The sequence below is a fragment of the Leucoraja erinacea genome, unplaced genomic scaffold (assembly GCF_028641065.1).
Source record: "Leucoraja erinacea ecotype New England unplaced genomic scaffold, Leri_hhj_1 Leri_874S, whole genome shotgun sequence".
NCBI classification, from domain to species: domain Eukaryota; kingdom Metazoa; phylum Chordata; class Chondrichthyes; order Rajiformes; family Rajidae; genus Leucoraja; species Leucoraja erinaceus.
Window position 1 is genome coordinate 6,453 of NW_026576811.1, and position 25,263 is coordinate 31,715.

The 25,263-nt window shown below is 50.6% G+C and overlaps 1 pseudogene; it reads right to left on the bottom strand.

Annotated features, from left to right (window-relative positions):
- Nucleotides 1–2,118: 2,118 nt before the first annotated feature.
- Nucleotides 2,119–25,263, bottom strand: part of LOC129694961 (zinc finger protein 850-like) — a 49,991-nt pseudogene continuing 26,846 nt past the window's right edge.

A 25,263-nucleotide genomic window follows, 5' to 3' on the forward strand; every position in this document is an offset into this window, starting at 1 on the left:
ATTGAATTGCTGTGCTGGCTCGAAGGGCTGAATGGCCTCCTCCTACTCCTATTATCTATGTTTCTATGTAAAAGCTTTTAACTCCACATCACCATCTACATCTCTCCTGCGACTCTCAGTCTGAGGAAGGGTCTCGACCTCGAAATGTCGCCCATTCCTTCTCTCCAGAGATGCTGCCTGACCCGCTGAGTTACTGCAGCATTTTGTAGTCTGGCCCCCCTTGAGGTTTTATCTCAGGTTTGCAGCCTCTGCAGCTGCTGTGATTGTTTCCCCCCCCCCCCCCCCCCCCCCCAACTTGGTGTAGGAGCCGCGGGGGCGGGGCCGTCCGCACCATGGCAACCGTTGCTTGGGCGGGATAGGCGGCTCGGATTGGCGAAGGGCGCTGTACGTCCAAGAGGCGGGGCGCGGCGCTGATTCAAGATTCAAGAGTTTATTGTCATGTGTCCCAGATAGGACAATGAAATTCTTGCTTTGCTGCAGCACAACACAATATAGTAGGCATGAATAGAAAAGTCAGTGTGTCCATATACCATTATATAAATATATACACACATATATACCATTATAAAAATATACTAGACTAAGTGGGACCCGTTGGGTCCCATGTTCACACTGGAGGGCTGGTCCCCGACGCAATATTCCACCTCTCCACCAATTCCAATATTGGTGGCCAGTGGGGGGGCTTTCTGGAGCGCTGGTATGGGTTCTTGGGGTGCCAGCTCAGTCCCTCAAGCCCGATCTGCTGGCACCTCACTCACAGCTGGTGGGCTGGCAGTAGACTCATGGCTATCCCTTGAAATTCCATTTCAAGCAGAGTGCAAGACCACCAAATTCAAATTCATCAAGGATCCATCAATCAAGGCCACCAAATTCAAGTGCAGTTTCATATCACTTTCAGCAGGGTGCAAGGCCACCAAATTCAGTGCAGTGCAAGGCCACCAAATTCAGAACTACCCTGGACCTCCCTCGCTGCGGACATTTTCGAAAGGCACGGCAAGCACTACCAAATACTAGTCGATTCCTATTCACATTTTTCTGCATTTGGTGTACCGGTCAAACTGCAAACTGACCACGGAAGACAATTCACCAGTCAAGCTTTTAAGCACTTTGCGATTCAATGGAACTTTCAACATGTCATCAGCTGCCCCAAATACCTCAATCCAACGGCCTCGCTGAGCGCGCTGTCAGGAGCGCAAAGCAGCTGATGGAACATTCACATCTTGCCAAATCCAATGTCTACCTAGATCTGTTAAACCTTAGAAACATCTCTAGGGATAGTGTCCTCAGCTCTCTCCCGCCTAGCGCCTGATGTCTTGCACGACAAGGCCACAGCTCCCTGTTGCCCAGCAACAGCTGAACCCACGGGTGCTCAAACCAGCTGCGGTCCAGCAGCATATTCAGGACAAACATGATGTCCAGAAGCGCTCCTATGGCAAGTCCAGCAAACTACTGAAACCGCTGCTGCAAGGTCAAGCGGTTCGCCTGCAGTTGGACAAACCAGACTGGGTTTCGTTGAGGGACTATCCAAGGAACCTTGTTCCTACCTTGTCAACGTCGATGGTGTTCTGTACCGACGCAGCCGCCAACATCTTCTGCCCGTGACTGAGCCGAGACCAGCTCCTCCCGGTCCTCATGCCCCGCCATTGGTTTTCAAGACAACTGCTGCTGTTGTCCATCCAAGACTTCCTGACCCCAGTATGAATTCCCCGCGACGTTCGGCTCCAACGCTCCCCAGCGCCTCTGGTCCTGCATGTTCGCCCTGCCGTTCATCTCCAGGTCCCCTGGTTGCGTTCTCATCCTCGAGTTCTCCACCTACCAGTCCTACTCACTCGTCCAGAACGGAGGGGGAGGGGTTTGTCTGCACGCGCTTGGGTCGGGTTAGTAGACCGCCAGACAGATACGGCGAGTATATTTAACCTCACGTGTTCTAACAACTGACTAACAACTCTTTCCTCTACGGGGAAGGATGTAGACTGGTTATTGTATATAAACCAATCAGAGCAATGTGCTACCACTAACTCCACCCTATTGAACACTTCATATTAACACTCACTTCATATATTACGTAGTCGCACTAGTGGTCGAGTGGAACTAACATATATTGTACTGTGACACTATGAATGATGATTAAAGCTGACTTATACAGTGTCCGTGCACTTGTTTGCTATGTCCAAACCCTTAATAATCTTATATGTTTCAATAAGATATCCTCTCATCCTTCTATATTCCAGAGCATAGAGTATGCAGTGCAATGCTTTTGCTTATGTTCTCGGCTGGTTTCAACAAGATACTGTAAATACTGGCTTTCTGAATGCTGCACTCTTTGCAGAGCACAATGGATTTGATCAACCAATTGACTGCACGGATTGCTACTAAATTGCCAACAATATTGCATGGGCATCTTTTGTCCTTGCTCTTCCTACTCGATTAAATTTAGCAATTGATGTGTCTGCATTTGAGGGAGTCCACATCTCTGAGGATATGACATGGTCATCACACGCCTCAGCACTGGTGAGTAAGGCAAGGCAGCGCCTTTACCACCTCAGGCAATTGAGGAAATTCAAAGTGTCTCCGAGGATCCTCCAGTGCTTCTACGCAGCGGCGGTGGAAAGCATCTTGTCCGGGAACATTACCATCTGGTTTGGGAATTACTCTGCCAAGGACAAGAAGGCTCTGCAGAGAGTAGTGCGTTCGGCCGAACGCACTATGGGAACTTCACTCACCCCACTGCAGGAACTATACAACAGGAGGTGCAACTCCAGAGCAAACAAAATCATGAGAGATCTCTTCCACCCCTGCAACGGACTGTTCCAGCCGCTACGGTCAGGCAAACGCCTCCGTTGCCATGCAGTGAGAACGGAGAGGTTGAGAAGGAGTTTCTTCCCAGAGACAATTCGGACTGTAAACGCCTATCTCACCAGGAACTAACTCTACAGGACGTTTTTTCCTTCTATTATTTATTATGTAAAAGAATATGTGTGTTATGATTGTGTTTATAATTTGTTTGGTTGTTTTGTTGTTTGTCTTTTGCACAAAAGTCCGCGAGCATTGCCACTTTCATTTCACTGCACATCTCGTATGTGTACGTGACAAATAAACTTGACTTGACTTGACTTGACTTGACTCCATATACATGCCGTCTGCAGTGCAGTGTAAAACTGCTCCCAGTTTGCACAGAGCCTGTCTTCCCAGTAACGGGAGTGGGGCCTTTCTAGAGATTATAAAAGTATCAATAAACGGCTTGCCATTCATCTTAATACGAGTGTGTTCTGATAAAGGTTCTATCATGGGGACACCAGCAACCCCAATAGTATTAATATTTGATTGACTGACGGGGATGTCCACGGAGGGCGGCACAGATGACATAGTGGCTCCTGTATCGACCAGAAGGTCTCAATGGCAGTCGCCTATCTTGACTGCAGCCATGGGTTCTTCTTCCATTGATTTAGACAACCTGATCACAGCCGCCTGTACCACCTTACCTCCGAGACATATATTATAACCATATAACCATATAACAATTACAGCACGGAAACAGGCCATCTCGGCCCTACAAGTCCATGCCGAACAAATTTTTTTCCCCTTAGTCCCACCTGCCTGCACTCGTACCATAACCCTCCATTCCCTTCTCATCCATATGCCTATCCAATTTATTTTTAAATGATACCAATGAACCTGCCTCCACCACTTCCACTGGGAGCTCATTCCACACCGCCACCACTCTCTGCGTAAAGAAGTTCCCCCTCATATTACCACTAAACTTCTGTCCCTTAATTCTGAAGTCATGTCCTCTTGTTTGAATCTTCCCTATTCTCAAAGGGAAAAGCTTGTCCACATCAACTCTGTCTATCCCTCTCATCATTTTAAAGACCTCTATCAGGTCCCCCCTTAACCTTCTGCGCTCCAGAGAATAAAGACCTAACTTATTCAACCTATCTCTGTAACTTAGTTGTTGAAACCCAGGCAACATTCTAGTAAATCTCCTCTGTACTCTCTCTATTTTGTTGACATCCTTCCTATAATTTGGCGGCCAAAATTGTACACCATACTCCAGATTTGGTCTCACCAATGCCTTGTACAAATTTAACATTACATCCCAACTTCTATACTCAATATTGAGGGGACACCAAAAAATTACGGACATTAGTCATCTCCGTTATTTTTTTGTTACCACATCTGCTGGCGATCCCGGCGGAACACTGGGATCTCCTACCTTTTCCAGGTGTCTTTTGGTCTTTTTTATCACCGTGGCAATGCTCTTTCTTATCTGCATCTTTCCCTCCCGGACCGCCTGTTTCTTTTCCTCAGGCCTCCCTCTAGTCAAGTCAAGTCAAGTCAAGTCAAGTCAAGTCAAGTTTATTTGTCACATACACATACGAGATGTGCAGTGAAATGAAAGTGGCAATGCTCGCGGACTTTTGTGCAAAAGACAAACAACAAAACAACCAAACAAATTATAAACACAATCATAACACACATATTCTTTTACAAAATAAATAATAGAAGGAAAACGTTCTGTAGAGTTAGCCCCTGGTGAGATAGGCGTTTACAGTCCGAATTGCCTCTGGGAAGAAACTCCTTCTCAACCTCTCCGTTCTCACTGCAGGATCAGATTTCTCCAATCAACCACTGTTTCCTCCCATATTCTATTCACAAGTCTGTTAAAACAAAAGTTATGTTTCCGTGGAAAATGTCTTGTAATATTCGATTTACAGTTTGCACGCACTGGTTTTACCCCATCCATAAACCGCCGTCACCTTTCAATTTCTATAGTCAGTCACAGCACGGATGGTGCTCACAAATGACGCCCTGACATCACCGCCAATACGAGAGGGGATGCTGGCCCCGCCCCCTGCCATTGCGCAGAGTCACATGGGGGGGGCAGCATGCATCATGGGAAGAAGGTCACACAGTGCTGGAGTCTCTCAGCGGGTCGGGCCCGTCTGTGGACAGAAGGAATGCATGACATTTCGGGTCAATACCCTTCTTCAATCTGATGGAAGGTGTAGAGAAAACAAGAAACATAGAAACATAGAAATTAGGTGCAGGAGTAGGCCATTCGGCCCTTCGAGCCTGCACCGCCATTCAATATGATCATGGCTGATCATCCAACTCAGTATCCCGTACCTGCCTTCTCTCCATACCCTCTGATCCCCTTGGCCACAAGGGCCACATCTAACTCCCTCTTAAATATAGCCAATGAACTGGCCTCAACTACCCTCTGTGGCAGAGAGTTCCAGAGATTCACCACTCTCTGTGTGAAAAAAGTTCTCCTCATCTCGGTTCTAAAGGATTTCCCCCTTATCCTTAAGCTGTGACCCCTTGTCCTGGACTTCCCCAACATCGGGAACAATCTTCCTGCATCTAGCCTGTCCAACCCCTTAAGAATTTTGTACGTTTCTATAAGATCCCCTCTCAATCTCCTAAATTCTAGAGAGTATAAACCAAGTCTATCCAGTCTTTCTTCATAAGACAGTCCTGACATCCCAGGAATCAGTCTGGTGAACCTTCTCTGCACTCCCTCTATGGCAATAATGTCCTTCCTCAGATTTGGAGACCAAAACTGCACGCAATACTCCAGGTGTGGTCTCACCAAGACCCTGTACAACTGCAGTAGAACCTCCCTGCTCCTATACTCAAATCCTCTTGCTATGAAAGCCAACATACCATTTGCAACAAAGGAAGTGTAAGGAGTGTAAACAGGACAAAGGGAATGTAGTTCAAGGAAAATGTAGAATCATTGTTGGATAGATCAATGGGAGGCCACCATCGACCCCACAGTCAAAAAGGCCCAACAGAGGATGTACTTCCTGCGGCAGCTGAGGAAACACAATCTGCCACAGGCAATGATGGTCCAGTTTTATACAGCCATCGTAGAGTCTGTCCTCACCTTCTCCATCACGGTCTGTGTATCCGCTGGTGCTCCCGCAGCCCCCGTGCTCTTCTGTCACAGTGGGAGCAGCTGCTCGCCGGCGTGGGCCCGCCGGTGCTGCCGCAACCCCCGCGAGCTGTCAAACGTCTCACCACAGTACGGGCAGTCGTAGGGCTGGCCTCTGGTTTGCACGTGCTGGTGAGACAGGGCGTGGGAGGCCATGGCAAAGTGCTCTCCACACACCGGGCTGGGGACCGGACGTTCGCCGGTGTGCACCCGCTGGTGGGACAGCAGATAGGTGGAGCAGGTGAAGCCCTTGCTACACTGGTTACAGGTGAAGGGGCGCTCGCCGGTGTGGGTGCGCTGGTGCTCCAGCAGGTGGTTGGAGCGGGTAAAGCTTTTGCCGCAATCGCTGCAGGTGTAGGGGCGCTCGCCAGTGTGCAGGCGCCCGTGTACCTTCAGATTCGGCTTCGACTTGAAGCTTTTGCTGCAGTCAGAGCAGGTGAAGGGTCGCTCACTGCTGTGCACCCGCCGGTACCGTCGTAGCCCCGACAACTGGGCAAAGCTTTTGCCGCAGCTGGAACAGCCATAGGGCCTCTCGCCCGTGTGCACACGCCGGTGGATCTTCAGCTCTTGCACCCTCTTGAACCTCTTGCCGCAGTCGGAGCAGCCAAAGGGCCTCTCGCCGGAGTGCACCTGCAGGTGCCGCAGCAGGTTGTCGGAGTGGGTGAAACCCTTGCCGCACTGCATGCAGGTGTGTAGGGGCGCTCGCCGGTGTGGGTGCGCTGGTGCTCTAGTAGTTTGTCGGTGCGGGTGAAGCCCTTGCCGCAGTCACTGCATGTGTAGGGCCGCTCCCCGGTGTGCAGACGCCTGTGTACCTTCAGGTGTGGCGACGACTTGAAGCCTTTGCCGCAGTCGGAGCAGGTGAAGGGCCGCTCGCTGCTGTGCACCCGCCGGTGCTCCCACAGCCCCGACAACTGGGCAAAGCTCTTGCCACAGATGGAGCAGCCGAATGGCCTCCCGCCGGAGTGCTCGCGGTTGTGCCGCAGCAGGTTGTCGTAGCGGGTGAAGATCTTGCCGCACTCTGAGTAGTCAAAGGGGCGTTCTCCCGTGTGCACCCGCCGGTGGATCTCCAGCTGGCTCGGGCTCTGCCAGGCCTTGCCACACACGTCACACTCACAACGCTTCTCCTTGTGCCCCGTCATGTGGTCCTCCACTGAAGCTCAGCCCGCACACCGAGCAGATGGGGGGGGGGGGGGGCTCACGGGCACCATGGCCGCCCTCAATGGCCCCTCACGTCCCCGTCTCTCTGTCCACACCAACGGCTCCTAAACACTGCAGGTGGGGAACACAGAGGGTCAACAAGCTGGTGAACAGGACATTACTAACATAGAAACATAGAAATTAGGTGCAGGAGTAGGCCATTCGGCCCTTCGAGCCTGCACCGCCATTCAATATGATCATGGCTGATCATCCAACTCAGTATCCCGTACCTACCTTCTCTCCATACCCTCTGATCCCTTAGCCACAAGGGCCACAGAGGGCAGGAGGATGATAGGGGGGGGCTGGCCTCAACTAAGGGGTGTGGCGGAGGTGTTGAGGGATGAGGCGGTGAGGACTCTCCTTAGGGGGGAAAAGGGGTTCTCATCTCGGGGGAGATGGTGAGGAGACCCTTATCCTTAAAGTGGCATGAGGACCCCTTGGGTGAGACTTCCCCGGGGGGGAACACCGACCTGGGTGCGCTGAGTTTCCAGACACCGCGTCGAGCCGCACGTAGTCCCCCAGCCAGCTGCCCTGCGCCGTGATGGCACGACAAGCGCCCTGACGTCACCCCCAAAACAAGGGGGACTGCCGGCACTGCCCAGCTGGTGGTTGGTGCCGAGTCACATGGGAGGCAGCATGCATCATGGGAAGGTCACAGAGTGCAGGGGGGGGGGAGCTCTTCTGAATGGAGTCCCTTGCGAGGGAAAACATTGGGACTGACGAGGTAGAGTCACTGTGGATTGAGTTGAGGAATTGTAAAGGCAAGAAGACACTAATTGGTGTTATTTACAGACCCCCAAATAGTAGCCCGGTGGGTGTAAGTTGCAGCAGGAGTTAAAACTGGCATGTAACAAAGGTAATGCCACTGTGGTGATGTGGGATTTCAATATGCAGGTAGACTGGGAAAATCAGGTTGGTTCAGGACCCCAAGAAAGAGAGCTTGTAGAATGCCTCCGAGATGGATTCTTAGATCAGCTTGTAATGGAGCCGACCAGAGGAAAGGCAATTCTGGATTTAGTGTTGTCCAATGAATCAAATTTGATAAAAAGAACTCGAGGTAAAGGAACTGCTTGAAGGTAGTGATCATAATATGATTAGTTTCAATCTGCAATTTGAGAAGGAGAAGGTTGAATCGGAAGTGTCAGTGATGCAGTTGAACAAAGAGGACTATGAAGGCATGAGAGGGGAGCTGGCCAAGCAAGACTGGAAAGGGATCCTAGCAGGAATGACGGTGGAACAGTAATGGCAGGAATTTCTGGGCATAATCCGGAAGACGCAGGATCATTTCATTCCAAAAAGGAAGAAAGATTCTAAGGGGAGCAGGAGACAACCGTGGCTCCATAGTGTATCTAGACTTTCAGAAAGCCTTTGATAAGGTCTCGCACGGGAGACTGGTGACTAAAGTAGAGCACATGGTATTGGGGGTAGGGTGTTGACGTGGATAGAAAATTGGTTGGCAGAGAGGAAGGAAAGAGTAGGAGTGAACGGGTCCTTTTCAGAATGGCAGGCAGTGGCGAGTGCCGCAAGGCTCAGTGTTGGGGCCGCAACTGTTTACCATATATATTAATGATTTGGAAGAGGGAATTAGGAGCAACACTAGCAAGTTTGTGGATGACACAAAGCTGGGTGTCAGTGTGAATTGTGAAGAGGATGTTAGGAGGTTGCAGGGTGACCTGGACAGGTTGAATGAGTGGGCAGATGCATGGCAGATGCAGTATAATATAGATAAATGTGAGGTTATCCACTTTGGCGGCAAAAACAAGGGGGCAGATTATTAACTCAATGGGGTTAGGTTAGGTAATGGGGAGGTACAGGAAGACCGGAGTGTCCTTGTCACCGGTCACGGAAAGTTGGCTTACAGGTACAGCACGCAATGAAGAAAGCTAATGGAATGTTGGCCTTCATAACAAGATGATTTCAGTATAGGAATAGAGAGGTTCATCTGCAGTTGTATAGGGCTCTGGTGAGACCACATCTGGAGTATTGCATCCAGTATTGGTCTCCTAATTTGAGGAAGGGCATCCTTGTGATTGTGGCAGTGCAGCGTAGGTTCACGAGATTGATCCCTGGGATGGCGGGACTGTCATATGAGGAAAGATTGAAAAGACTAGGCTTGTATTCACTGGAGTTTAGAAGGACGAGGGGGGATCTTATAGAGACATATAAAATTATAAAAGGACTGGACAAGCTAGATGCAGGAAAAATGTTCCCAATGTTGGGCGAGTCCAGAACCAGGGGCCACTGTCTTAGAATAAAAGGGAGGCCATTTAAGACTGAGGTGAGGAAAAAAAATTTCACCCAGTGTTGTGAATTTGTGGAATTCCCTGCCACAGTGGAGGCCAAGTCACTGGATGGATTTAGATAGATAGATAGATATAGATATGCCATTTATTGTCACTATACATGTACAGTGAAACTGAAAGCTGCTCGTACTCAGTGCATACATACAATTTAGCACAAAAATCAAGAAACAGAAAAAACAAAAAACAGAAGGGAGATGGGGGGGGGGGGGGGGGGGGGAATAGGTGCACAAATTCTGCGGCGCTACATACATATATACATATATACAGATGGAAGTCCGTGTTGGGCGGTGTAGTCAGTGCCCAGTAGTTAATTATAAGTAGTTATAATTCTCGGATTTGAGTTAGTAGAGCTCTAGGGGCTAGTGGAGTCACGGGATATGGAGAGAAGGCAGGCACGGGTTATTGATTGGGGACGGTCAGCCATGATCACAATGAATGGCAGTGCTGGCTCGAAGGGCAGAATGGCCTCCTCCTGAACCTATGTCCTATGTTTCTGTTTCTAACTCAGCGTCTGTGGAGGCGCTACAGCAGGAGTTCGAGGAACAGTGCACCGCGGCCTCCCGACGCCAGAGGGCGCTGCACCGGGAGGACTAGGGGCGCTGCAGGGAGGACTAGGGGCGCTGCACCGGGAGGACTAGGGGCGCTGCACTGGGAGGACTAGGAGGCGCTGCACCGGGAGGACTAGGGGCGCTGCACTGGGAGGACTAGGGGCGCTGCACTGGGAGGACTAGAGGCGCTGCACTGGGAGGACTAGGGGCGCTGCACTGGGAGGACTAGGGGCGCTGCCCCGGGAGGACTAGAGGCGCTGCACTGGGAGGACTAGGGGCGCTGCACACGGGAGGACTAGGGGCGCTGCACTGGGAGGACTAGGGGCGCTGCACTGGGAGGACTAGGGGCGCTGCACTGGGAGGACTAGGGGCGCTGCACTGGGAGGACTAGGGGCGCTGCACTGGGAGGACTAGGGGCGCTGCACCGGGAGGACTAGGGGCGCTGCACCGGGAGGACTAGGGGCGCTGCACTGGGAGGACTAGGGGCGCTGCACTGGGAGGACTAGGGGCGCTGCACTGGGAGGACTAGGGGCGCTGCACTGGGAGGACTAGGGGCGCTGCACTGGGAGGACTAGGGGCGCTGCACTGGGAGGAATAGAGGCGCTGCACCGGGAGGACTAGGGGCGCTGCACTGGGAGGACTAGGGGCGCTGCACCGGGAGGACTAGGGGCGCTGCACCGGGAGGACTAGGGGCGCTGCACCGGGAGGACTAGAGGCGCTGCACTGGGAGGACTAGAGGCGCTGCACTGGGAGGACTAGGGGCGCTGCACCGGGAGGACTAGGGGCGCTGCACTGGGAGGACTAGGGGCGCTGCACTGGGAGGACTAGGGGCGCTGGGCCGAGCGGCGGCGGCGGCTGTTCTCACCTGTGGCTCCGCCCCGTCGACACGCCGGCCCCGCCTCACGTGACCAGGTCCCGACTCCTCCCTCCCACTGACGGGCAGCGCCAGCGACCAATTGGAGCAGGTCCGGCAACCCCCGGGCCGACGTCACAAAGGACCAGGTACCACCCCCTCCTTGCGTCCAACCAATCAGAGCCCCTCCGACGGACAGCGCCCTCCGCCAATCGGAGCCGCGCATCCCGCCCTAGCAACGGTTGCCAGCCAAGCTCCTCTACAGATGGACCACTCGTGCTGATGGATGCAATGTAGCAGCAGCAGCAACTTTCATCCATTTCCGTAACCTGACCCGAGTCAACCCGACTCGCCTCGACTCGCAGTGTCATCAACGTTTGTGTTCATAAATTTAAATTCTAAAAATGAGGAGAAGATTTTTACCAAATAACTTTTATTTTTACGAGAATGTTTCTGTAACCGGCTTCCGTCACCGCACTATTATCCTACGGGATCTTTGGTGCGGAGACGGGAGCCGGTTACGGAAATGGGGCCGAAAATTACCCATAGAAACATAGAAATTAGGTGCAGGAGTGGGCCATTCGGCCCTTCGAGCCTACACCGCCATTCAATATGATCATGGCTGATCATCCAACTCAGTATCCCGTACCTGCCTTCTCTCCATACCCCCTGATCCCCTTTAGCCACAAGGGCCACATCTAACTCCCTCTTAAATATAGCCAATGAACTGGCCTCGACTACCCTCTGTGCAGAGAGTTCCAGAGATTCACCACTCTCTGTGTGAAAAAAGTTCTTCTCATCTCGGTTTTAAAGGATTTCCCCCTTATCCATAAGCTGTGACACCTTGTCCTGGATGAATCTGCCCATGACCGTACTACGTCTTTTTCACCAAGTACACTATCTTGCTCGCTTTAGGATCTTATAGCGGCTCCTGCACCATGGGGTGGGGGGGGAGGGAAACAAGCACAGCAGCTGCAGAGGCTGCAAACCTGAGATAAAACCTAAAACTGAGATAAGGGGAGCCAGACAGCTGTAACTCAGCGGGACGGGCAGCATCTCTGGACAAAAGGAATGGTCGAGACCTCTTTTCTCAGACTGAGAGTCGCAGGAAAGTTGTCGACGGTGATGTGGAGTGGAAAGCTTTTACATATAAACATAGACAATAGGTGCAGGAGGAGGACATTCAGCCCTTCGATCCAGCCGTTCATATGTGATCTTGACTGATCATCCCCAATCAGTACCCTGCCTTCCCATATCCCCTGACTCCTCTATCATTAAGAGCCCCATCTAGCTCTCTCTTGAAATCATCCAGAGAACTGGCCTCCACCACCCTCTGAGGAAGAGAATTACACACTCACAACTCTCTGTGTGAAAAAGTGTTTCCTCATCTCCGTTCTAAATGGCTTATCCCTTATTCTTGAACAGAGTTGACGTGGAAAAGCTTTTCCCACTGAGAGTAGGGAAGATTCAAACAAGGGGACATGACATGAGAATTAAGGGACTGAAGTTTAGGGGTAACATGAGGGGGAACTTCTTTACTCAGAGAGTGGTAGCTGTGTGGAATGAGCTTCCAGTGAAGGTGGTGGAGGCAGGTTCGTTTTTATCATTTAAAAATAAATTGGATAGTTATATGGATGGGAAGGGAATGGAGGGTTATGGTCTGAGCGCAGGTATATGGGACTGGGGAGATTATGTGTTCGGCACGGACTAGAAGGGTCGAGATGGCCTGTTTCTGTGCTGTAATTGTTCTATATGGTTATATGGTTAACAATGGCTCCTGGTTCTGAACTCCCCCAATCTTGGGAACATGTTTCCTGCCTCTAGCGTGTCCAAACCCTTAATAATCTTATATGTTTCAATAAGATATCCTCTCATCCTTCTAAATTCCAGAGTAAACAAGCCCAGCTACTCCATTCTCTCAGCATATGACAGTCCTGCCATCCCAGGAATCAACCTTGGAAATCTACGCTGCACTCCCTCAATAGCAAGAATGTTCTTCCTCAAATTTGGAGACCAAAACTGCGCACAACACTCCAGGTGTGGTTCCACTAGGGCTCTTTGCTCCTATACTCAACTACTCTTGTTATGAAAGCCAACATGGCAACATGGCATGCTGTACCTGCATACCCCCAGATCCTGTTGTACTCCCCCTTTTCCCAACTTGACACCATTTAAATAATCTGCCTTCCTGTTTTTTTGCTACAAAAGTGGATGACCTCACATTTATCTTCATTAAACTGCATCCGCCATGCATCTGAGGAGGAGGAGCCTTCGAGGAAGAGCCATCTTGGGGAACGGCTGCTAACTAGCAGCCGTCCGTTTAATTCACTTTTTTTTGGAAGTTTTAGTGAGTTCTCCAGAGTGGGGAATCTCTGGAATTCTCTGCCACAGAGGGTAGTTGAGGCCAGTTCATTGGCTATATTTAAGAGGGAGTTAGATGTGGCCCTTGTGGCTAAGGGGATCAGGGGGTATGGAGAGAAGGCAGGTACGGGATACTGAGTTGGATGATCAGCCACGATCATATTGAATGGCGGTGCAGGCTCGAAGGGCTGAATCGCCTACTCCTGCACCTAATTTCTAGTTTTCTGTGCCTTGTCTGTGGGAGAAATTACTTTTTAATGTGGGGGGTAGGGGGTAATAATATTTCTAGGTCCCTACCTGGTTGGTGAGGCAGCTTTTTCTCCGGGCTGCCCCGTCGACCCGTCCTTGCGGCCCACCAGCGGGCATGGTGCGCCGTTTCCTGGCTGGGACCGCCCAGCACCTCGGCTTTGGTGGCGGCACAGCGCTGGAGCGCTACTGTGGAGCGGAGCGGGCAATGCCTTGACTGAGTCGCCGTGCTGGATCGACGCCCTGGAGTCCGGTGAGCTGTGACCGCCGAGATCAACACCTCCGGGCTGCGGGTCTGCGGAGCGGAGCGGGCGGCGCCGACTCTAACATCGGGAGCCTGGGAGCTCCAAACCGGCGCGGCCTTGTCGGCTTCGGAAGCCGCGATCCCCAGTTACAAAGCGGCCGTTCCAGGTGGCCCTGCCGCTGAGAGGACTCTCCCGACGCCGGGGCAACACCACCCGGCCAGAACGGTCAGGAACATCGGGCCTCCATAGAGGCAACTGTGGAGGCCTCAATAGGCCTGACTTTGGGAGAACTGGAGATGGGGACTGGACATTGTGCCTCCCCCCACAGTGGCAATCATTGTGGGGGGATGATTTTTCTGTGTGTAAGTTAATATGTTAGTCTGTGTCCAAGATGGCTGTCGGAAGGGAGAGTGGACGCTGGCGTGCTTTAGCTGCCGCTGCTCTCTCTTCACATTGTGTTTCTGATTTTTTGTCTTTGGAGCGATTTCTGTCTTTAATTTGTGTATTGGTGGTGTCCTTATTATTTATTTTACTCTGACTATATGTTTTTTCTCTCTTGTTAATCTCTGTAAGGTGTCCTTGAGACTTTGAAAGGCTCCCGCAAATAACATGTATTATTATTATCTGCCCACTCACCCAACCTGTCCAAGTCACCCTGCATTCTCATAGCATCCTCCTGACAGTTCACACTGCCACCCAGCTATGTGTCATCTGCAAATTTGCTAATGTTACTTTTAATCCCTTTATCTAAATCATTGATGTACATTGTAAATAGTTACGGTTCCAGCACCGTGCCTTGCGGTGCCCCACTAGTCACTGCTTGCCACTAGTCACTGCTTGCCATTATTTTTCCCACTAATCTCCTATGTGGGACCTTATTAAATGCTTTCTGAAAGTCCAGGTACACTACATCCACTGGCTCTCCATTGTCCATTTTCCTAGTTACATCCTCAAAAAATTAGTCAGGCATGATTTCCCCTTCGTAAATCCATGCTAATTCGGACTGATCCTGTTACTGCTATCCAAATGTCTCGCAATTTAATCTTTTATGATTGACTCCCGCATCTTCTTCACCACCGATGTCAGGTTAACTGGTCCATAATTCCCCATTTTCTCTCTCCCGCCTTTCTTAAAAAGTGGGATAACATTAGCTACCCTCCAATCCACAAGAACTGATCCTAAATCTATGGAACGTTGGAAAAAGATCACCAATGCGTCCATAATTTCTAGAGCCACTTCCTTAAGTACCCTGGGATGCAGACCATCGGGCCCTGGGGATTTATCAGCCTTCAGTCCCATCACTCTGTTCAACACCATTTCCTGCCTAATGTGGATTTCCTTCAGTTCCTCCGTCATCCCAGAGCCTCTGGCCACTAGTAAAGCAGGAAGATTGTTTGTGTCCTCCTTAGTGAAGATGGATCCAAAGTACCTGTTCAACTCATCTGCCACTTCCTTGTTCCCCCTAATAAATTCACCATAATAGATTCCGTTAGCCCGAAGAGCTCAATCTTACTCTCTCTTAAAAACATCCAGTGAATTGGCCTTTACTGCCTTCTATGGCAGAGAATTTCACAGATTCACAACTTTCTGGGTGAAAAGGTTTCTCCTCATCTCAGTCCTAATTGGCCGGCCACGTTATTCTTAAACTGTGACCCCTGGTTCTGGACTCCCCCAAAATGGGGAACATGTTTCTTGCATCTAGTTTATTCAACCCCTTAATAATTTTATATGTTTCTATAATATTCCCTTTCATCCTATATTCCAGTGAATACAAGCCCCCTCAACCCATTCTTTAATTGCAAGTCAGTCCCTCCATCCCGGGAATTAACCTGGTGAACCTAGTCTGCACTCCCTCAACAGCATGTATGTTCTTCCTCAAACAAGATCTATGGACTTGTCGGCCCATTCTTTAATCATAACTCGAATACTGACAATAACTCAGGAAAACTTACAGTTGCTGGTTTGGCTGTTACGTCATTGGAGATATTGGAGAGATCATGGTTGGGGGAGAGAGAGTGGGGGGGGAGAGGGGAGAGAGGGGGAGAGGGGGGGGGAGGGGTAAAGAGAGTGGGGAGAGGGGGGGGGAGAGAGAGGGGAAGGGGGGGGAGGAGGGGGGGGAGAGAGAGGGGGGGAGGAGAGGGGGAGAGAGAGGGGGGAAGAGACAGAGAGTGGGAGAGAATAAAGGGGGAGAGAGGGGGGAGAGAGGGAGGGGGATAGAGGGAGCGGAGAGAGAGAGGGATGAGAGAGGGGGGAGAGGGGAGGGGCACTGAGAGAGGGTAAGAGAGAGAGGAAGAGGGAGAGAGAGAGGGGGAGAGGGAAGAGAAAGGGAAAGAGGTAGAGGGAAGAAAGCGAGAGAGTGGGGAGATAGAGAGGGGGACTGAGAGAGAGGGTAAGAGAGAGAGGGGGGGAGAAAGTGAGAGAGAGGGGAAATGGGAAAACAGTGGAGAGATAAATAGAGAGGTAGGGAGCGAGAAAGAGATGAAAGAAATGAACGGGAGAGGGAAGGGAGGAGAGAGTGCAGCATTATCTCGATGAATGTAGATTTACAGCGTGCAGCAGTGTGGAGAGGGGGGAAGAGAAAGGGGGAGAGAGAGAGAGAGGGAGGGGGGGAAGAGAGAGTAAGAAAGAGGGACAGAGAGAGGGAGGGGGGGGGAGAGAGAGGGACATTTAATCATGCTTTATTTTGCTTTTATTAATGCATTTTGTCATCTAATTGCTGATTTTTGGCATTAAAAGCTTCACTATAAAACATTTAGATCCAAGTTTAAATACACAAATATTTAATATCTGTCACAAAGCACCCACAAAAATATCTCACAATAATGCTCTTTGGTTCAGAGGTTTGGTACTTAGGTATCAGCCTAGTGTTTTAGGTCCCAGGCCTGTGTTCCGGGCTTCACCCAAAGTTCTGGGCTTCCGGGCCTGTGTTTCGTAGGCCTCAAGGTTGTTTTGTGGACTCTGGGCCTGTTTTGTGGGCTCAGGTCCTGTATTTTAGGCCCCAGACCTGTGTTGTGGGCTTTGGCCTAAGTTCTGGGAATTCCGAGCCTGTGTTTCATAGGCCCCAGGGCAGTATAATAGGCTCCAGGCCTATTTTATTGTGTTTTATGCCTTGGCCTAACCTGTGGGCATTGGTCTATGTTCTGGGGCTCCAAGCCTGTTTTGTAAACCTCAGGGTTATGTTGTGGGCTCCAAGACTGTGTTATAGGTTCCAGGCCTAAATTCTGGGCTTCCGAGCCTATGTTGTGCGTCCTAGGCCTGTGTTATAGACTCCGGGCCTGTATTTTAGGCCTTGGGTCTGTGTTATGGGCTTTGGCTATGTTCTGGACCGCAGAGCCTGTGTTTTGTAGGTCTCATGGCAATGTTAAAGGCCCGGGCCTAACCTTTGGGCTTGGGCCTAAGTTATGGGCCTCGGAGCCTGTCTAGTAAAGGACCACTGGAGTCAGGGTCATGTTGCTAGAGAAGGCCTAGTCTGTTGTCAAGGAAGGCCTACTACCAACAGGCTTCTGGTGTGAAGGAAGTTCTACTGGTATAGGGTTGTATAGTTGTATAGGGTCTGCAGTTGTATAGGGTCTTGGTGAGACCACACCTGGAGTATTGCGTGCAGTTTTGGTCTCCAAATCTGAGGAAGGACATTATTGCCATAGAGGGAGTGCAGAGAAGGTTCACCAGACTGATTCCTGGGATGTCAGGACTGTCTTATGAAGAAAGACTGGATAGACTTGGTTTATACTCTCTAGAGTTTAGGAGATTGAGAGGGGATCTTATAGAAACTTACAAAATTCTTAAGGGGTTGGACAGGCTAGATGCAGGAAGATTGTTTCCGATGTTGGGGAAGTCCAGGACAAGGGGTCACAGCTTAAGGATAAGGGGGAAAATCCTTTAAAAAACCGAGATGAGGAGAAACTTTTTCACACAGAGAGTGGTGAATGAATCTCTGGAACTCTCTGCCACAGAGGGTAGTTGAGGCCAGTTCATTGGCTATATTTAAGAGGGAGTTAGATGTGGCCCTTGTGGCCAAGGGGATCAGGGGGTATGGAGAGAAGGCAGGTACGGGATACTGAGTTGGATGATCAGCCATGATCATATTAAATGGCGGTGCAGGCTCGAAGGGCCGAATGGCCTACTCCTGCACCTAATTTCTATGTTTCTATGTTTCTATGTATCAGGCTCCCGTTGCTAAAATACTCTCACAGAAGCGCGCGCTCACTCCAGCACTAGTAAATAAATCTTTTCACCACTGCTTCTCACAATGAATGCTTCTTGTAGTCTTAGGGACCAAAATAGCACACCACACACCCGAACTATTGCCCCACACGCATACCAATATCTTTTGTACAACAGCTCTATCATGATAATAAATAAATAAATAGATGAGGCCTAAATTCTGGGCCACAGGACTGTATTATAGGCTCTGAGGCTGTCAGATCACCTCCTCCATCAGGCTATCAGCAGAGAGCAGAGGCCACCCCGACTGAAGTCCTGTCACCCCTTTGCTCCACATGGAAAACAACTCCTGCATCCATCAAGCCAACTGAGACAAAAGCACACTGGATAGCCACCAAGTGGTCACAGGAGTGGAAGGCAACCTCATCTCCATTACACAGCTACATCTCTTCACCAGATAAAAGCTGTCCAGGGTCTGACCTCTCCAGAGGAGCATGGGTGAAGCTCAACAGACTTGGTACTGGAGTTGGGCGTTTCAATGCCAGCATGTGGAGATGGGGGCTCCACCAGATGTGAATGCGGAGCAGAACAACAGACAGCCAACCATGTCATCTCTGAGTGCCCGCTCTACCACCCACCAAATGGAGCTCAGGGCCTGGCAGACATTGACGCAGAGACAACAACCTGGCTGCTCAACACCCGGCTTGTGATCTAACTATTCCTTTGGTTTATTTATGTTTCATTCGCAAGAAGAAGGGCTTTATTGTAAGCTCTGGGCCTGTGCTATAACTATAGCCTCCGGGACTAGGTTCTGGGCTTTGGCCTAATCTCTGGCACCACGAGCCTGTGTTTTAATAATAATAATAATGCATTTTATTCATGTGCGCCTTTCAGGACACACAAGGACACCTTACAGTTCAAACAAGTTTACAAACAAAATTATAAGTTTACAACAAATTACACAATTCTGAGTTTTTGTAGACCCCAGGCGTTTTATGCTTTGGCCCAAGTTCTGGGCTTTGGCCTAAGCTCTGGGCCTCAGAGCCTATGTTGTAGGTCTCGGAGCTGTGTTGAAGGCTCCAGGCCTGCTTGTGGGCTTTGGCCGATGTTCTGGGCCTCCAATCCTGTTTTGTAGGCCTCACGGTTGTGTTGTAGGCAACGAGCCTGTGTTATAGGCTCCAGGCCTATGTTCTGGGCTTCCGAGCCTGTGTTATGGGCCCCAGGACTATGTTATCGACTCCGGGCCTGTGTTGTGGGCTTTGGCCTATGTTCTGGCCTACGATCTACCCCCCTCTCTCTCTCTGCCCTCTCTCCATCCACTCACCCTGATCCGAAAAGCCACCACAATTCCAGACAAGATCACGATCATCAAGAGAAGAACGCAGAATAAGGCGAGAATGGCGATTGTTCGAGGACACGGGGCAGAAATGGACATTTTCTCACCATGGAAACAGGAGGCAAAAGTCGGCCATCGTGAAACAGGTGCCAAAATATCGCCCTCGCTCTTTTTCTGTTTTTTTACTTCAGAGATAACAGCGTGGAAACAGGCCCTTCAGCCAACCAAGTCCTCGCCGACCGGCAACTCAACATCTCAGAGTACCTTTCCTTGGCAGCTCTGATTCCTCTTCTCAGCTCAAGTCAAGTCAAGTCAAGTCAAGTTTATTTGTCACATACACATACGAGATGTGCAGTGAAATGAAAGTGGCAATGCTCGCGGAACAACAAAACAACCAAACAAATTATAAACACAATCATAACACACATATTATTTTACATAATAAATAATAGAAGGAAAAACGTTCTGTACAGTTAGTCCCTGGTGAGAAAGGCGTTTACAGTCCGAATTGCCTCTGGGAAGAAACTCCTTCTCAACCTCTCCGTTCTCACTGCATGGCAACGGAGACGTTTGCCTGACCGTAGCAGCTGGAACAGTCCGTTGCAGGGGTGGAAGAGGTCTCCCATGATTTTGTTTGCTCTGGAGTTGCACCTCCTGTTGTATAGCTCCTGCAGGGGGGTGAGTGAAGTTCCCATAGTGCGTTCGGCCGAACGCACTACTCTCTGCAGAGCCTTCTTGTCCTTGGCAGAGCAATTCCCGAAACCAGATGGTAATGTTCCCGGACAAGATGCTTTCCACCGCCGCTGCGTAGAAGCACTGGAGGATCCTCGGAGACACTCTGAATTTCCTCAATTGCCTGAGGTGGTAAAGGCGCTGCCTTGCCTTACTAACCAGTGCTGAGGCGTGTGATGACCATGTCATATCCTCAGAGATGTGGACTCCCAGATATTTAAAACACTTCGCCCTATCCACAGGATCCCCATTTATACTCAATTGAGTGTACTTGGCCTGCCTGTAGAGGTCTGCATCCCCGCTCCTGTAGGCCTCCTCTTTAGACCGTTGGAGCTGTCTGAGTTCTGCAGTGAACCAGATCTTGTTGGTGTTGAACCATGTTCGGGTCTTAGTTGGAAAGCAACTGTCTTCGCAAAAGCTAACACATGATGACACAGTGTCCGTATACTCAGCGAGGCTTATGGTTGCTTCCCTGAACACATTCCAACCCGTGCAGTTAAAGCAGGATTATAGTTTGTCCACATTTTTGTTGTTCTGACCACAGGTGTAGATTGATTATACATGTTAAGCAATCACACATAGTTAGCATCATTAACTCCACCCTGCTATAACGTTTATATTAACACTTGCTTCTGGCACAACTCAGTTCAAGCAGCAATTGCCATGTTTTTATGTTCCCTGCCAGTTTTCTTTCATAATCTATTTTCCCTTTCTTAATTAAGCTCTTTGTCCCCTTCTGCTGGACTCTGAATTTCTCCCACTACTCTGGTAGGCTGCTTTTTCTGGCTAATTTGTATGCTTCATCTTTTGTTTTGATACTATCCCTGATTTCCCTTGTTATCCACGGATGCACTACCTTCCCTGATTTATTATTTTGCCAAACAGGGATGAACAATTGTTGCAGTTCATCCATGCTGTCTTTAAATGCCTTCCATTGCCTATCCAGTCAACCCTTTAAGAATCAATTACCAGTCTATCTTGGCCAATTCACATCTCATACCCTCAGTTACCTTTCTTTAAGTTCAGAATCCTTGTTTCTGAATTAATTGTGTCACTCTCCATCCTAATGAAGAACTCAACCATATTATGGTCACTCTTGCCCAAGGGTCCACGCACAACAAGACTGCTAACTAACCCTTCCTCATTACTCAACACCACTGCCAGAAGACTGCGACCATGATTGTCTTGCTTGTAGAAGCCGCTGCCACTCCCCGGATGGAATTAGTCATCCGATTGATAATCCTGATCTGTTCCCATTTACCGATGGCTCTACACACCGACCTAGCGATGACAGATTATTGGCAGGGTATGCAGTGGTCACACCACACCAAGTGCTGGAGGCGTACGCTTTACCATCCTGAGCTGTTTGCCCTGACTCATGCTGCATTTTGGCTAAAGATACAAGTGCTAATATCTACAGCGATTCTTGCTATGCGTTTGGGGTTGTACATGACTTTGGACAGTTATGGAGAAATAGAGGATTCATCACATCAACAGGAAAGATTATTAAGCATGATAAACTAATCTTAAATGTAGACATATTCGTTATTAACTATCTTTGTAATATAAAATACATGAATATACTAATTGTGTGGGATGAGAGAGAATACGAGGGTGAAGTGAGCCATCTAGATAGGTATCTAAACAGGAGGAAGGTAAAAGTTGGAGTTTGAAATCCAACGAACAACTTCCACAGCGAACACAGTGAACTCGCTGCTGGAAGTAAACAAGCTTCCTTATCTGATTAGAATGTTGAGTTTGTGCCCATATTCCTTCGCATGCACAAGGAGGTGTCTTAGCTTTCTCCAACCAACATTATAATCGGACCTGTATGGCTCCATTTTTGCACTAAGTGTTGATCAACAAGGAGCTAACTGTGGAAGAAAAATTAATATCCTTCCTTATTTAATTTTGATTGTAATTGAACAAGGTAACGAAAGGGTGTATTGGACGTGACAATTGGCAGCATCTCTGGAGAACATGGATAGGTGTTGTTTCACACAGTGCTGGAGTAACTCAGCGGATCAGACAGCATTTGTGGAGACCATGGATAGGTGATGTTTCACAGAGTACTGGAGAAACTGAGTGGGTCAGGCAGCATCTGTGGAGAACATTTGAGAGGTGACGTTTCACAGAGTGCTGCACAAACTCAGCAGATCAGGCAGCATCTGTGAAGAACACGGATAGGTGGCGTTTCACACAGTGCTGGAGTAACTTGGCAGGTCAGGCAACATCTGTGGAGAACATGGATAGATGACATTTCGGGTCAGGACCCTTCTTCAGACTGACACTATGTTAACAAATGAGGGGGTAATTGGCAGATGGGTGAAGTAAATGACAGAGGCGAGGGAATATAAGGAGATAAAACGGTGTGCGATAAGTAGAGAGAAGTGTATATGTGCAGCTTTAAGGGACATTGGTCAGGTAGCATTTGACGTATTACATAAAGTTCTGGTCACCATTACAGGACTGATGTGGAGGCTTTGGGGAAGATGCAGAGATGGTTAACAAGGATGGTTTAAAAACAAGGAACTGCAGATGCTGGTTTACAAAAATGGACACACATTGCTGGAGTAACTCAGCCGGAAAGGCAGTATCTCTGGAGAGAAGGAATGGGGGACATTTCGAGTTGAGACAGGCGGGTGAAGCCCTTACCACAGGACAGGCGGGGGAAGGGACGCTCACCACTGTGGGTACGCCGGTGCTGCCACAGGCTGGACATGCGGGTGAAACCCTTGTCACACTCAGCGCACACATAGGGGTTTTCTCTGGTGTGTATCCGCTGGTGCTCCCACAGCCCCCATCTTCGCTTGTCATAGTGGGAGCAGCTGCTCGCCGGCGTGGGTCCGCTGGTGCTGCCGCAACCCCTGCAAGCTGTCAAACGATTCACCACAGTACGGGCAGTCGTAGGGCTGGCCACTGGTGTGCACGTGCTGGTGAGACAGGGCGTGGGAGGCCATGGCAAAGTGCTCTCCACACACCAGGCTGGCGACGGGACGGTCACCGGCGTGCACCCGCTGGTGGGACAGCAGACTGGTGGAGCGGGTGAAGCCCTTGTCGCACTGGACGCAGGTGTAGGGACGCTCGCCGGTGTGGGTCCGCTGGTGCTCCAGCAGGTTGTTGGACTTGGTGAAGCCCTTGCCGCACTGGGCACAGGTGTAGGGACGCTCGCCAGTGTGGGTGCGCTGGTGCTCCAGCAGGCTAGTGGAGCGGGTGAAGCCCTTGCCGCACTGGACGCAGGTGTAGGGCCGATCCCCGGTGTGGGTGCGCTGGTTCTCCAGCAGCCTGGTGGAGCGGGTGAACCCCTTGCCGCACTGGGCACAGGTGTAGGGGCGCTCTCCGGTGTGGGTGCGCTGGTGCACCAGCAGGCTGCTGGAGCTGTTGAAACCCTTGCCGCACTGGGCGCAGGTGTAGGGACGCTCGCCGGTGTGGGTGCGCTGGTGCTCCAGGAGGTTGCTGGAGCGTGTGAAGCCCTTGCCGCAGTCACTGCAAGTGTAGGAGCGCTCCCCGCTGTGGGTGCGCTGGTGCACCAGCAGGCTTTGGGACTGGTTGAAGCTCTTGCCGCAGTCGCTGCAGGTGTAGGGCCGCTCCCCTGTGTGCAGACGCCGGTGCCTCTTCAGTTGCATGGACGACTTGAAGCCTTTGCCGCAGTCGGAGCAGGTGAAGGGCCGCTCACTGCTGTGCACCCGCTGGTGCTCCCGCAGCCCCGACAACCGGGTAAAGCTTTTGCCACAGGTGGAGCAGCCATAGGGCTTCTCGCCCGTGTGAACCCGCCGGTGGATCTCCAGCTTGCTCGGGCACCAGCAGGCCTTGCCACACACGTCGCACTCATAACGCTTCTCCTTGTTGTGCCCCGTCATGTGGTCCTCCATCGAAGCTCAGCCCCTCCAAGCTCAGCCCGCACTCTGAGCAGATGTGGGGGGATCACCGGCACCCTGGCCTCCCTCAATGGCCGCTCACGTCCCCGTCTCTCCGTCCACAGCAACGGCTCCTAAACCCTGCAGGAGGGGAACACAGAGGGTCAACAGGCTGGCAAACAGAACATTACTAAAGCGTGAACATTGCTAGTGCTTGGGGGGGGGGGGGGTGGGGAGGGGGGGAGCAGGGGGAGGGGGGCAGGGAGTGAAGAAGGGGGGGCGCTGCAGTTGGGGGACCAGCGACGGTGCACCACCAGGGAGGGGGTGACGGGAGGGGGTGAAAGGGGATGGAGAGGAGGGAGTGAGGGGGGGGAAGGAGTGGAGAGGTGGTGAGGAGGCAAGTGGGGAAGGGGAATGAGGACAGTGGAAGTGAGGGGAAGGGGAGAAGAGAGGAGAGTGAGGCGAGAGGGTGGTGGAAGAGGAGGGGATTAGGGGGAGAAGGGAGGAGTTGGGATGAGGAAGAAGGAGGGCAGCCCTGCCCCGTGACGTACCCCACCCTGCGCCGTGACATAGAAACATAGAAATTAGGTGCAGGAGTAGAGGCCATTCGGCCCTTCGAGCCTGCACCGCCATTCAATATGATCATGGCTGATCATCCAACTCAGTATCCTGTACCTGCCTTCTCTCCATACCCCCTGATCCCAATAGCCACAAGGGCCACATCTAACTGCCTCTTAAATATAGCTAATGAACTGGCCTCAACTACCCTCTGTGGCAGAGAGTTCCAGAGATTCACCACTCTCTGCGTGAAAAAAGTTCTCCTCATCTCGGTTTTAAAGGATTTCCCCCTTATCCTTAAGCTGTGACCCCTTGTCCTGGACTTCCCCAACATCGGGAACAATCTTCCTGCATCTAGCCTGTCCAACCCCTTAAGAATCTTGTAAGTTTCTATAAGATCCCCTCTCAATCTTCTAAATTCTAGAGAGTATAAACCAAGGCTATCCAGTCTTTCTTCATAAGACAGTCCTGACATCCCAGGAATCAGTCTGGTGAACCGTCTCTGCACTCCCTCTATGGCAATAATGTCCTTCCTCAGATTTGGAGACCAAAACTGTACGCAATACTCCAGGTGTGGTCTCACCAAGACCCTGTACAACTGCAGTAGAACCTCCCTGCTCCTATACTCAAATTCTTTTGCAATGAAAGCTAACATACCATTTGCTTTCATTACTGCCTGCTGCACCTGCATGCCCACCTTCAATGACTGGTGTACCATGACACCCAGGTCTCGCTGCATCTCCCCCTTTCCCAATCGGCCACCATTTAGATAATAGTCTGCTTTCCCGTTTTTGCCACCAAAATGGATAACCTCACATTTATCCACATTATACTGCATCTGCCAAACATTTGCCCACTCACCCAGCCTATCCAAGTCAGAGTCAGAGTCAGAGTCAATTTAATTGTCATTTGGACCCCTGGAGGT